The following is a 15,453-nucleotide window of genomic DNA, read 5'->3' on the forward strand; positions in this document are numbered from 1 at the left end:
CTTACACGATTATTGAAGAGCATTTCAGTTATTAATTCTCTTTTTGGCTGTCCTAATTGACGAACTATATTTGTTGGCATATCGTTAGTTTGTGCGTCAATTTCATAATTGATTTCTTCAATACAATTGAAATCTTCATCATGCAGATGTTTTGCGATATTATGAAGCACAACGCAGGCAAATATAATCGATGGTGTTTTTTCTAATTTATTTCTAATTTTGTACTGAAGGATAGGATATCTTGCTTTAAAATGCCTTAAATATCGTACACGTTCTCGACAGAAAACATTATTATAATTTTGCTGCTGTTTGGTTGTCTCCAGGGAGTCATAACCCAAGGCGATATTGAGTAGCCATTGTCTCCTAATAGTACACATTCTTCTGCGCTGTTCTTAAGGATGTTGTATATGTAAGAATTTTTTAAAATTCTGCTATCGTGCACAGAGCCTGGCCATTGGCAGTCCACACTTGTGAATATTTATTTTGCATTACAAGTCGCCTGCACGTTAATACTGATCCTTTTCGCTCTATATATTCATCACCGAATTCTTGAAACTTTGGAATCCTAACGTGTGTGCAGTCTATCACTCCGATGGCATTGGGAAAACGGTATTTCTCTGACCACAACCGTTTGGCTTCCACAACAGCTTCAGCACTTCTAGGAAATTTAATAAGGATATTGGCCTTCTCCAAAACTGCATTCACTACCGAAGTGATGTCTTACAGATAGTGGTTTGGTGAACACCGAGTTCTTCACCTACAGAATTTTGAAAGCCTGGATCTGCCAATACTCTCAGAAATATTTTTTTCTTAGTTTGAGGTGATAATGCAGCTCCTCGTCTTTCACCAGTACTATTTAAGAAGTAATTTGCTAACACAGTCAACATTTTCACGGTCAAATCGATATAACTTTCTAAAATCATCATCTCTGCAATTTTTTACGTACACTGTATATTTTAGTTTTAACAGCCTGTTATCAAGCAAATGATGCTGCGGTTGACCTACCTTAATTAAACATTTTCAGCAAGCGATAGCAATTGCTTCTAATATTTAAGAAAAAGCTTTGACTAGAATCATTTTCTCACCTCTTCAGCAATTGCTGGAGGCAAAAGCAATTACTTCAGGTTTTATTCATTGCTTTTCAAGCAAATACTTAGATTTTATAAGGAAAAACAATTGCTGCAATTTTATTCATTAGGCTAAATGACTGGGTGGCATACATATACAAAAACACAAAAAGTCTCACATACAGGAAAGATCTAAATGAAATTTAAGCCTAAAATAAAATAGCAAAAATAAAACAAAATACGAGTTAAAATTGTAAAACAAAAATAAAATAAATATACATACAAACTACAGCTACATAAATAAAGGTAAAAACGAATGATAAAACAAAGTATGTACAAATAAAACTTACAGAAAAAGTATAAATAAAACATGGGTCATAAAATAAATTACCAAAATAAAACAAAGTACGAGTGTAAATGGCTAAAAACCTTAAAATTATGTGAGAAAAGTATTGTGGTACAATAATATAATAGTGATATATGTTATTTATTTTCTTGTATCATACTGTATATTAATTTGTTATACAATGAATTATTATTATTGTTAAATATTTATGCAATACTATTGCACACGTATGCACGACAATTATGTAGAACACTGTTTTTAAATAACTACTAATATACCAGATATCATCGAAGAGAGTAATATACAATGGTGTAAGCGCATTTGGCATTCTTATTTATAACTCCTAAATTGAACCTTCATAGTATAGATTCTTTATCATCTATAATTTTCTTAAAAAGCGATTTTTCTCAGGTAATTATTTTCTGCAAAAAAAAAACGTTTTTCATTCAAGCTACCCTTACCCCCCCCACCCACCCCACACAACTTACCAGTAAGAAATAGTGTTCAAAAATCACTGTTTTCCAAAATATTCCTTATGACTAACAGGTGGCTTCGTCATTATTATCTAATTTAATAACACAGTTTGTTTATTTAATTTTGATATAATTATATATTTGTATATTAATAAATATTTAATACAAAAACTGTGCTATTAGATTGGATTTTATGGACGAAAAACGATGATTTTTCTAAAGAATTTTTTACTGGGAAAATCTATGGGGTGGGTGGGGGGGGTAAGGGTTGTGTTAATAGAAAACAATGTTTTTGCAGAAAATATATATTCAATATTTAATTTAAAAACACTGTTTATTTAAATTTGATATAATTTTATATATAAATATTTAGGATAAAAATAGCGTTATTAGATTAGATAATATGGACAAAAACCAGTGATTTTTCAGAAGAATTTCATCAAATATTTGAGGTGTAGTAACCGATTTAAAATCCAGATATGTAAATCCCCAGTCAATTTTTTTATATGCCAAAAATTTTTCCTATTTGTAAACGGAATCGTTTATGATATACGTATATTCTACAGTTTAATAAATATTCCTTGACCAATATATTATGTGTTGTTTGTGTAATGACAATAATTAATTTTGACGAAAACCAAATAATTTTTCTTTGTTAAATTAATTGTTTTTTGGCTTAGAAATAAAAAAAATCATAATTTTTTGGACTAAGTTAGAGGTACGTTAAAAAAATCAATCAATATACATATAAATGTCTAAACTTATGTTGTAAATAATATTCCTAATAAATCTACAAACTATTTTCTGATTCCAATTAACAGATCGTTGAATTATAGTTTATCATCTCCTTATAAAAAAAAATGTGTTTTGTGATATGCATAATTATAATATAAGTATAAACATCAGTGTAACGTGTAACTAGTGATGTAAAGGGTAATATTACCAAGACATTACCGGTAATTTTGGTAATATTACGTAATATTACTGCAAGACCGGTAACGTGGGTAATATTGGGGTTTTTTTTTCACTCTATATACTCTCATTTATTCGCTATTCGCCCAGTTCTAATTGGCTTTACTGGACGAAAGACGATCGTGCCGTACGCAACAATTTAACTGAAGCTGAAAATTTAGTTGCGACGGAGTTCTTCTATGAAACTGCAAGGCGTCATCCAAAATATTCTTCAGAAGTAGGTCTTATTATGGAAGCACTTGCACAGTACAAAATTAGAGGTGGTAATCTTTTTGCTAAGGAATTCGTTATTTCCCGCGAAAAATCTATGTTTGGGCATGTTTGGTGGGCAGGAATTTGCTCCAGTTCTAAAATAAGTAGATTGGCTGTAGATATTTTAAATTTACCATCGTCAACAGCAGCAACCGAAAGAACCTTTAGTACTTATGGATTTATTCATCGGCAAAGAAGAAACAGGTTTACCGTGGAAAGAGCCGGAAAACTAACCTATATTGCCGATAATTATAATTTACTAAACGAAGATCATTCAAGAAGAGAAAAAGCTACTGAGGATTCTGAGAAAGAAATTGAAAAAGAAGATCTCGGTTTCGAAATTATAGACTTGACTGAATGATGACCAAGGAGAAAGAAGAATCAGATGAAGAGGTTGGGGATGATGAGGATGATTTACCATAATACACTCTATTACGTAGTTCATTCTGATTCGTTTTTTTTGTGTTTGCTAATGGTTTTACAGTTTTGAATTAAAAAAACTAGTATTAGTTAAAAAGCTGTGTTTTTTTAATAAATTACCAATATTACCGATTTTTAAATTACCGGTAATTTTACATCTATAAGTGTAACACAGTTCAAATACTTAATTCCGTGCGCTATAAAGGTTCGCTAGGGTTTAATAGATTACCTATAGTAACATAAAAATCTGTGATAATTTCAATTACTTTAAACGATTATTAAAAGTACATATATTAAAACTAACATGTTTTTTTTTATATTTCACTTTATTGTCTAATTTAATTCCTGTTAAAACTTTTTAAATTTTATAAATAAGTGTCTTTTAATTTATATCTCATTCTTATATTTATATTGTAAGTTATTATAATATTACAATTCCGTAATTTGCATGTCGCGAAATTTCCAAAAAATATATATATTGTATTAATGTAATTTAAGGACAAATATAAAAATATTCATAAAAGTAGAATTTCTTACAAAGAAAAAAAAACAATATAATCTTAAAATATTAAAATAATAAAAAGACAATACATTTTTCTATAAATCTGCCTTTAAAAAGCCACTGAATAATAAATCTCTTAACTCCCTTATAATAAACTCCAAACCCCACTTACCAGACTAAATTGAATCAACTCCACTATAATAACCAAAATACAGTCACTTAACGTTCCCGAATACACGCACCACCTACCCGCGCGTCTCTCAAGAAGAAACTTTCCGAAACATTCCCCGTATAAAGTTTCCCCAGCGGAGTTTCGTTCGGAACCACACCGCCGCGCGGAATGACGCGATATTGTCGAGTTTCTATTTGAGTTTTCATCGCGCGCGGCTCTCGATTATATTTGACAAGAGTTTCACAAAAACTAATCTCGAGCGGAGGTGTCAAGGTTCCTGCCAAATCTGATACGAAAGATTGATTGAGAAAAATGGCGGTTTTTGTTCAAGTTTTCCGTTATAAAAATTTTATTATGTTAGATTTTGATCGGTTTATTTGTTTGTTGAAATTAAAATATTAGTTAATACAAAAACAGTACTATTAGATTTAGGATATTATAAATGAAAAACAGTGATTTTTCAGGAGAATTTCTTACTGGATAAATGTGTAGGGTGGGTGGGGGGGTAAGGGTAGTGTTAATTAAAAATAGTTTTTTTGCAAAAAATAATTCTTTACAGAAGAAAATTAATTCTTCTTTCCAACTTTTTCAGGTTACAGAAAATTGACAATAATTTTTTTATTTTTTATAATACACCTTTGCCCCCCCCACCCACCCCGCACGACTTACCAGTAAAAAATTGTTTTGAAAAATCATTGTTATCCAAAATAATACACATGAACAAGAGTTAGCTTCGCCGTTAATAACCAATCTAATAACACAGTTTGTTTATTTAAATTTGAATTAATTATATATAGGTATATTCATAAATAATTAATACAAAAACAGTGCTATTAGAATGGATATTGTGGATAAAAAACAGTGATTTTTCAGTAGAATTTCTTACTGGATAAAGGTGCGGGGTGGGTGGGGGGGGGCAAGGGTGTATTATAAAAAATAAGCAAATCATTGTTAATTTTCTGTAATCTAAAAAAGTTGAATATTAAATTCAAAACATTTATTTGCCAACAAATGTGCGTAAGACGTAAGTGAAGAATAGGAGTGCATCTCGATTATAGAGAACGTTTCTCAAAAGGCACTTTTGAGTGATACATCCTTAAAAAAAAACAAACAAAACAAAAAAAACCTTACGTAAAAATATTTCTTTCAATTCATTTTTATTTATGAGAGCTTAAATTAAAAAAAAATACAATTAATTTACCTTTATGTACAGAGGGCAGGGGCAGGCCACACCTAAGGCTGAACTCACATTGATCCGTAATTACGGATCTGTTGAGACCACGTGATTGCTATTAGCCAATAAGAGACCCGAAATGTCATGAATCGTGTATTTCGGGTCTTCATTTTTCAACAGGTCATTTTTAAGTAATTTTTGTTCCCGAAATCAAATTATTCATAAAATACTTACACTATGACTGCCTGGAAAAGTGAAAATAATTTTGCTCTTCCAGGCACTTGAGGTCATTTTTGTACAGCTTGCAGGTATCCAAAAAAGGTTAATTAAATACCCTCAATTGCCTGAACTCATATCTTCCTGTTTCCAGGCATTCCAGGCACAAGGAAAAAAATGACTAGAAATACTATACAAAATATCATTAAACTAAGCTAATACAACATACATAGCTTTTTCAGTTACTAATGTAAATAGACCTCATTATAGTACTATTTTAGTATATAATTGCTGTATTAAAGACACTTCTTCTACAAAATACCTTGGAGTTGTAATTGATAGTTGATAAAATGGAAACATTCACTTTCTACACAAAAAAAATTATTTGTCAAAAACTATTTTTTTTTCAAAAAACGCTGAAATAGTTGTCTAATGAAATTAATTGAGGAATGTGTGTACAAATTTTCAAAACCGTATTTTAAGTGGTTTTTGAGTTATAGTCATTTTTTGGATCTTTCACTGGAAAAATTCATTTTTTACAAAAAAAAATTATTTCACAAAAACTAATTTTTTTCAAAAAACGCTGAAATAGTTGTCTAATGAAATTAATTGAGGAATGCATGTAAAAATTTTCAAAACCGTATTTTGAGTGGTTTTTGAGTTATAGTCATTTTTTGGATCTTTCACTGGAAAAATTCATTTTTTACAAAAAAAAATTATTTCTCAAAAACTATTTTTTTTTTCAAAAAACGCTGAAATAGTTGTCTAATGAAATTAATTGAGGAATGTGTGTACAAATTTTCAAAACCGTATTTTGAGTGGTTTTTGAGTTATAGTCATTTTTTGGATCTTTCACTGGAAAAATTCATTTTTTACAAAAAAAATTATTTCTCAAAAACTATTTTTTTTTTCAAAAAACGCTGAAATAGTTGTCTAATGAAATTAATTGAGGAATGCGTGTAAAAATTTTCAAAACCGTATTTTGAGTGGTTTTTGAGTTATAGTCATTTTTTGGATCTTTCACTGGAAAAATTCATTTTTTACAAAAAAAAATTATTTCTCAAAAACTAATTTTTTTTTCAAAAAACGCTGAAATAGTTGTCTAATGAAATTAATTGAGGAATGCGTGTACAAATTTTCAAAACCGTATTTTGAGTGGTTTTTGAGTTATAGTCATTTTTTGGATCTTTCACTGGAAAAATTCATTTTTTACAAAAAAAAATTATTTCTCAAAAACAAATTTTTTTTTCAAAAAGCGCTGAAATAGTTGTCTAATGAAATTAATTGAGGAATGCGTGTACAAATTTTCAAAACCGTATTTTGAGTGGTTTTTGAGTTATAGTCATTTTTTGGATCTTTCACTGGAAAAATTCATTTTTTACAAAAAAAATTATTTCTCAAAAACTATTTTTTTTTTCAAAAAACGCTGAAATAGTTGTCTAATGAAATTAATTGAGGAATGCGTGTAAAAATTTTCAAAACCGTATTTTGAGTGGTTTTTGAGTTATAGTCATTTTTTGGATCTTTCACTGGAAAAATTCATTTTTTACAAAAAAAATTATTTCTCAAAAACTAATTTTTTTTTCAAAAAACGCTGAAATAGTTGTCTAATGAAATTAATTGAGGAATGCGTGTACAAATTTTCAAAACCGTATTTTGAGTGGTTTTTGAGTTATAGTCATTTTTTGGATCTTTCACTGGAAAAATTCATTTTTTACAAAAAAAAATTATTTCTCAAAAACTAATTTTTTCTTCAAAAAACGCTGAAATAGTTGTCTAATGAAATTAATTGAGGAATGCGTGTACAAATTTTCAAAACCGTATTTTGAGTGGTTTTTGAGTTATAGTCATTTTTTGGATCTTTCACTGGAAAAATTCATTTTTTACAAAAAAAATTATTTCTCAAAAACTATTTTTTTTTTCAAAAAACGCTGAAATAGTTGTCTAATGAAATTAATTGAGGAATGCGTGTAAAAATTTTCAAAACCGTATTTTGAGTGGTTTTTGAGTTATAGTCATTTTTTGGATCTTTCACTGGAAAAATTCATTTTTTACAAAAAAAATTATTTCTCAAAAACTAATTTTTTTTTCAAAAAACGCTGAAATAGTTGTCTAATGAAATTAATTGAGGAATGCGTGTACAAATTTTCAAAACCGTATTTTGAGTGGTTTTTGAGTTATAGTCATTTTTTGGATCTTTCACTGGAAAAATTCATTTTTTACAAAAAAAAATTATTTCTCAAAAACTAATTTTTTCTTCAAAAAACGCTGAAATAGTTGTCTAATGAAATTAATTGAGGAATGCGTGTTAAAATTTTCAAAACCGTATTTTGAGTGGTTTTTGAGTTATAGTAATTTTTTGGATCTTTCACTGGAAAAATTAATTTGTTACAAAAAATATTTCTCAAAAACTAATTTTTTTTCAAAAAATGCTGAAATCGTTGTATAATGAAATTAATTGAGGAATGCGTGTAAAAATTTTCAAACTCGGCGTTGTTTTATTTTTTTTTGCAGCATAACTTGTCAAATCCAAAATGACTAATCAAAACTTGTCTTCTCCATTTTAGTTTATTTATTTTAGCCGATTAAGGAGATTCTACATTTAAATAAATTGATGTGAGTGTTTTCTAAAAACTCATTTTATATTATTATTTATTTTTTGTCATTGTATCCCAAAAAATAACTTTAGTAGAGGTTTTTCTGAATTTGCGTAGAACGACTTAACATGGATAAGACGAGTTTGGCTATGAGACGCCTCATATATTCTATCTGAAATTGTAAATGGATCTTCCATACATTCGAATCCTTGGAGAATTGTAAAATAAAATCCTAAAAGAATAGTAATGGCAAGACCATGAAATGGAAATACCTAAAGAAAGGAGAATTATAGTATTAAGAAGTGGAATTTCTAAAGGGTTAAAAGTAATAATTTGTTTAGGGGGTCAATTTAATCCTAATTCCTAACATGGAAAAGTGCTCAAAAAAAGCACTTCAGAGGCGATAAATAGGAATATTCATCATCGCAAACCTACGGCAATTTATCTTGGGAGAAAAAATTAGTAAGGCAAATCTCCACTAACTTTCCGAAAAATATTTCATGAAACCCTCTCTATAGGCCGATGAATTGCCACAATTTATGCAAATGCTTACCTGAAACTTTCTTTGGCAGTCCCATCAGTTAAACGCTATTTTTAGAAACCTTATAGGGGGATGAAAGGGATTTAAATTGTTTCCCTCTCTAATAAATTTATGGACATTTTTGAATGTATTCCAGACATTTGAAGTGGTTTCAAATATTAAACATTTAAAGGTGTTTAGGTCAGTCCGGTGCTGGAGATTCAACCAATCAAACTTGCCATGCGCACTAGATCAGCAGTCAGGGACAGACTTTTAGAATTTAACAAAAAAAAGTTTTATTACCTGTTTTGTCTTAAGCATACTAATTGAATAATTTTCTTGGTTTAACCTCAAATTACTTTTTCAGTAAGGCGATAATTTTTAAGGAATTTAAAATTCAAAAACACCTTATATTAACACCGTTCCAACCCCATATAAGATCCAACTTCTGGACAGGAGTAATTCGCTTAAATTCCAGACGGTTTTTTGCTTAATTTAAGCTACCCAACCGAGTGTTTTAACGCGAAGCGAATTGCTTAATTAATATTTTAACAAAGTACCTGCCCGTTCGGAAACTGTGAATAATGTCAAACTTCGTTAAAATTCATTCGTGAAAAACGGCGAGTTTAACGAAGGTGTATTAGAGTTGCGGCTCTTTGGACCGTACACGTTCAAAGTCTTAAATTAACGACTTTCGGTGTTTCGGGGGTAGTCGAACTCCAGACGGGATCTAATATAATATAATAAAACATGGGGTAGTTTAATAACATTTTTTTCTTTGTGTATGATTAAATCGAGACAACAAAGGACACGAAGGACTGTTTGTAAGATTCTTGGACATTTTACGACTGATGGAATCATAAATCGAGCCGAGGAGAATCGGAGTATTATTTTCAATGTGTGAGTTATAATAAATTTATAATTGCATTGCAAAAAAAAGAGTATTTATTAAAATAATTAAGGAAATTGATAGGGAAAATTGTGTCTCAAAGCATAGAACCCTTTTGACTTCTGGGAATTCCAGAGCGCGCGGGTCACATGAACATGATTTCTTATTAAAAAAGAAATATTTAACATGACGCAAAATAAATCAGAGAAAATTTCATCATCTTTGCCATGTAATGGCTCGATAAAAGCTGGTAAATGGCTTCAGTTGCCTGGAATAAAACGAAGATTTGCTCCAAAAGTCTGGAAGCTATAACCAATTAACTATGGTGATGCCTGAAACCCCTTTAAAATTAGGCAGTTTTCGACTCTATACAGAGTGATTCAGAATTGAGTGCGAGGATTTCAAGGGCCTATTTACCAGACAAAAATAAGAAATTTTTTTCATAAAAACGTATGTCCTAACTTGTTTCGTTTTCTAGATACAGAGTGTAAACGGTTTTTTTTTTATTATGAAAATCTGCTTTTGTATGTATCTGTTACTTAAGCTAAGTTAAATTTTGAAAAAAAATTAAATCATGGATCTCAATAATCGATGCGAATTTATTATTTGTTTTAATAGGGCCAGGCACAGATTTTGATTTTTTTCCCGGAAACAAAGATAGATAGGAGTAAGGCTCTAGAGGCAAGAAAGTTACATTATTGTCGGCTTAATCTAAAAAAAAATTAAATTGTCAAAAAAGCGGTGGCGTACCATAATTTTACCTATAAGTATTAAGTAGGTAGCCCTCTGAATCCCCAGGCGACCGAACACCAATGCCTGGGGGATCTGCATGCAGATTTCCTAAACCTCTCAAAAAAGTTAGCCCTCTGAAGAAGCGCCACTGGAATTAACAATTTTTTTATTCCCACCAAAGGAGGGCCTTTATGATGACAAATAAGCCTACCAAATTTTATTTAAATGGGCTGAAAGGATTTTGAATAATTGATAAAAAACCGATTTTATTAAAAAAACTTTTACACTCTGTATTTAGAAAACGAAGCAAGTTGGGACATACGTTTATATAAAAAAAAGTTCCTATTTTTGGCTAGTAAATACGCCCTTGAAATCTTTGTACTCAATTTTGAATCACCCTGTATAGAAAGAACTAGTGTTTAAAAATAAATTCTTGGAAAAAAAAATACACTTCGATAGAACATTGCCGATAGGACATTGATTATATCGATATCGAATACTTTTTCTAATATCAACAATCTTGACGGTAAAAAGGGAAACCGCATATCTAAAATGCATTAAAAGCCTCTGCACACTCAGGGTCATAGGCATATCTTTTGTTCTAGTTTTACTGTAAGGAAATAATGGAAATAATAAGGAAGGAAATAAGGAATACTGTATGGAAATAATGGCAGTAATTTAGAAAAAATAAAACGGTGACATATAGAAAATGGTTAAATTTTCGTTTTTCGCCGCTATATCTTAGCGCGGTTTCACACACACCGATATTATCGGTGTCGATGAGTGCTTTCTTACACACCGATAAAATAGTAAAACTTCGCGCCGTCTTTCATAAAAGGCCAGGGATCAGTGCGGTGTGTGTAGTGTATCAGAACAGTTTAATATTTAATATAAACAAAAAAGCTGTGTCTTTATTATATTTGCTGTATTTGCGAAAAAAGAAGTGTCAAAAAAACAGACGAAGACGATATTGGGTCCATCCCATATTATTTCAAAAATATGTAGAAGGAGCATTTTATACAATGTTTGAAAAATTGCGCGAACATGATAAAAAGTTTTTTAACTACTTTAGAATGAGCACAGCTACATTTGGCTACTTACTAGAAAAGTTATCTTGTAGCTTACAAAGACAAGATTATGTGTATACCTCCAAAAGAAATGGTGGCAATAACACTGAGGTAAGTAATTAAGGAAATTCTTTATTTGCATTTAAAGTAACATAATAAAAATTCTTACATAAACTAAACTTTGATAATAAAAATAATTCATACACTATTTTGGAAATGTTGTGAAACATCTTGTGAGGTGCTACTCGTTGATGTTAATGACCCTTCTTGAAAAAACGACTGATAGTTTGTCGTTGATGGGTTTGCTGCTTGTAGAATAGTATATGACGGAGATGAGACTGCAGAGAAACCAGATACAGGAGAAGTAGAAAAGGTGATGCTAGAGGTGCTTATTTGACGATTTCGTTTAATTTTTTGAATTAGCTGCAGTACTCCCATCCTAAACTCAAGTTTTTCCTCTTCTGACATTGTTGTTATCATAGGAACAACGGAATTGAAGAATGACTCATCTTCATTGGAAGGTTCATTTAGTTTTTTCCTAATTTCCAATTCAATGGGGTCCGCAAGCCTCTTGTGGCCTTGGCGAGTTTTACTTGCATGGGAACTTGTTGAACTGGCTTTAGATGTTGCTGGTATAGGTGGGACCTCATTTGAATTTTCAGTTTCTTCTCCTTGGTCCTCCGAAATACTAGAGATCGTTTCATCTTTATTCACAACTTGTAACAAAAATTGCAGCTGATCATGGTAAACATATTTTCGTTGTGTACCCTGTCCACTCTTTTTCTTAAGGGATCTAACAAACGCATCTCTTATATTTTGCCAGTTTGTTGTAATAGCGTCACCTAAAATAGATGGTATACATAGATATTTTTTTCAGATATTTGGCAAGTGGAAACACGTTCACGGATATGCATTATGCCTACAGATTAGGAGTTTCAACCATAAGCAAGATTATAAGAGATGTTTGTCATAGTATTTGGAATATTTTAAAAGATGAATATCTTCCATCGCCAACAAGAGAAAATTAGAAGGACATTGCTGATGGATTTACAAGAAATGCTCAGTTTCCGCACTGCATAGGAGCTGTGGACGGGAAACACGTCCACGTTATGAAGTTTCCAGGCAGTGGATCGATGAATTTGAATTATAAACATTTTTTTTCGATAGTCCTAATGGCTATTGCGGATTCTAATTACCGCTTTATACAGTGCGAACGTAAAGGTTGGAATAAATTCATTTAAAATTCAGGGGTATGTTCAAAAAAAAAACGCTCGGACATGTCGATTTTTATTTTTAACTGCGGGTTTTCTTACTATAATTTTATGTATACAGGGTGGCCCAAAAATAAGTTACGGTCATCAACGTAATTTTTTTTAAATGTAAACGCCTATTTTTTATTTTAGATTTAGGTTCTACATCAAATTCTAAGTACATTTCATGTACCATGTCCTATACCTAAACTCGACCGTTGACGATTGAACACAATAAAAGGCTATTTTTGGAAGAGTTATTTATATCAAGCAAGAATACATAAAAATATTTTAATTAATTTATTAAGTGTTGAAAATGGCTGCCACGAACCTCTTGGCAATATCCCAGTCGATGCTGAAATTCTTGTAAAACGTTATCGATAACAGAAGGTTCTATCAATCTTATTTCTTCCGTTATTCTAATTTTTAAGTCTTCAATGTTGTTTGGCCGATTAACATAAACTTTGGACTTAAGATACCCCCACAAAAAAAAATCTAAAGGAGTCAGATCCGGCGATCTGGCCGGCCATTCAATTGCACCCCTCCGACCAATCCAACGTCCAGGGAAAACGGTATCCAGGTACTGGCGCACGGGACGAGTGTAATGGGCTGGAGCTCCATCTTGCTGATACCATAAGGAATTATCTAATATATCCGGGTCTTCTGGATCGGGTTATAAAGTGGCAAGGCATGGAACCAAGTCATTTTCTAAAAACTCTAAATAACTCTCACCATTCAAATATCCTTCAAAGAAAAAGAGCCCTATAACCCTGTTTTCAATCACCCCCGCCCAAACATTTACTTTTTGAGGGACTTGGCTGTGGCACTCCATCATCCAGTGCGGATTTTCAGTAGCCCAATATCGCCAGTTTTGCCGGTTTACACTACCATGAAGACAGAACGTTGCCTCATCAGAAAACACAATTTTTTTTGAAAATTGTGGATTAGCATGGCACAAGTCCATAAGTCTCTCACAAAATTCTAAACGCCTATCTGGGTCATCTTCATTTAGTTCATGAACCAATTGAACTTTGTAAGGGTGCCATTTATTTATACCTAAATACTTAACGACGGATGTCTGGGATATTTGATTTTCTAACGCAATATTGCGAGTCGTTTTATGGCAATCTTCTTCAACTGCCAGCAAAACATTTAGTTGCTTCTCTTCTGATATACTTGACCGACCTTTCGTATAATTATCCCTGACATGACCCAAATCCCGATATTTCTGTTCTATTTTACTGACAGTACTTTGAGACATACGTGGCCTATCAGGATACTTGGCATGATAAATTTCACAGACTTCCATCTGAGTGCGCATCCTGTTTCCATAACCAATCATCATCGAAATCTCTATTCGCTCTCGCTCACTAAGACGTACCATTTTTTGAAATTTTAATTTTATCTTTTGATAAACTTAACACAAGCAAAACTTTCCTTAGGCATCTAAATCAAACTAAATTCACTCAAAATTATTTGATGTCAACAAATTGTGACAAGTTAACAATCAAAAACACCAACCACAAATGTAAATAACCAAACAATAACTGATAGGTTGCTTGATATAAATAACTCTTCCAAAAATAGCCTTTTATTGTGTTCAATCGTCAACGGTCGAGTTTAGGTATAGGACATGGTACATGAAATGTACTTAGAATTTGATGTAGAACCTAAATCTAAAATAAAAAATAGGTGTTTACATTTAAAAAAATTACGTTGATGACCGTAACTTATTTTTGGGCCACCCTGTATACATAAAATTATAGTAAGAAAACCCGCAGTTAAAAATAAAAATCGACATGTCCGAGCGTTTTTTTTTTGAACATACTCCTGAATTTTAAATGAATTTATTCCAACCTTTACGTTCGCACTGTATACGTAGACATAGGTGCATTTGGTAAGGATTGCGACTCATCAGTATTTAAAGAAATGGTGTTTTGGAAATTATTACAACAAAATGCCTCGGATATTTCCCACCCAAGCCCGCACTAATTTCAACAGGAGACAATCTACCATTCGTCTTAGTTGGAGACGAAGCATTTGCACTTTCCCAGAATTTACTTAGGCCAAAGTTTAAATATTAATAAAAGAATTTTCAATTATCGCTTATGTCGAGCGCGGCGGTGTATAGAATATTCGTTCGGTATATTAGTAAATAAGTGGCGAATATTTCACAGAGCCATAAATGTTGGTAAGGAGAGAGTTCTCCTTACCTTCTTTGTAAGTCCAGAGGAATCCTTACCATGGCAAATGTCTAAAATTTAGCGCATAAGTTACTGCTTCTGGTTCTATTTAATATCTTTATACTTAGATATTACTTTTATGTTTAGGCAAGTGTTCTTTAAGTTTAAAGCTCAAAAAGGTATGTACTAACCTAGATCTGTAACGTAGGCTCTAAATGTGAATAAATACAGGAAAAAACATGCACTTACCTTAAATTTTTTGCTTGACTTCAAGCTATTTATGCACTTCTTTCAACTCACGTTTTTTCAATATCTTGTCTTTGTAAGCATCGGAAAATGTATTCCACAAACAGGGCCTTGCTTCCACCAATTCAATGAGTGTAACAATGTCGTAATTAAATTTAGTCATACTTATATTAAGTATAACCCGTGTTCCAGCAACCAGTCAATACGCCAAACTACTCGTGAGACACTGGATTTCAAAAGTGATATGACACACCGATAACGACAAGTCGGAACGTGTGAATATGCCTATTTAGTTTGCATTGCGTAGTAAACCGGGCGATAATTTACTGGCCGATATTAACTCGACCATCCGACAGACGCAACGATATCGAACAC

The 15,453-nt window shown here is 31.6% G+C and overlaps 1 protein-coding gene across 1 annotated transcript in view; it reads right to left on the reverse strand.

Moving 5' to 3' along the window:
* LOC126741472 (cholecystokinin receptor type A-like) overlaps window positions 1-4,343 on the reverse strand; it is a 116,099-nt gene extending 111,756 nt beyond the window's left edge. The window contains exon 1 of the mRNA XM_050447886.1: window positions 4,205-4,343. The gene's annotated coding sequence lies outside the window, so the exon portion shown is untranslated. The remainder of the gene's footprint in view (window positions 1-4,204) is intronic.
* Window positions 4,344-15,453: the final 11,110 nt, after the last annotated feature.

The sequence above is a fragment of the Anthonomus grandis genome, chromosome 10 (genome assembly GCF_022605725.1).
Source record: "Anthonomus grandis grandis chromosome 10, icAntGran1.3, whole genome shotgun sequence".
Classification (NCBI taxonomy): domain Eukaryota; kingdom Metazoa; phylum Arthropoda; class Insecta; order Coleoptera; family Curculionidae; genus Anthonomus; species Anthonomus grandis.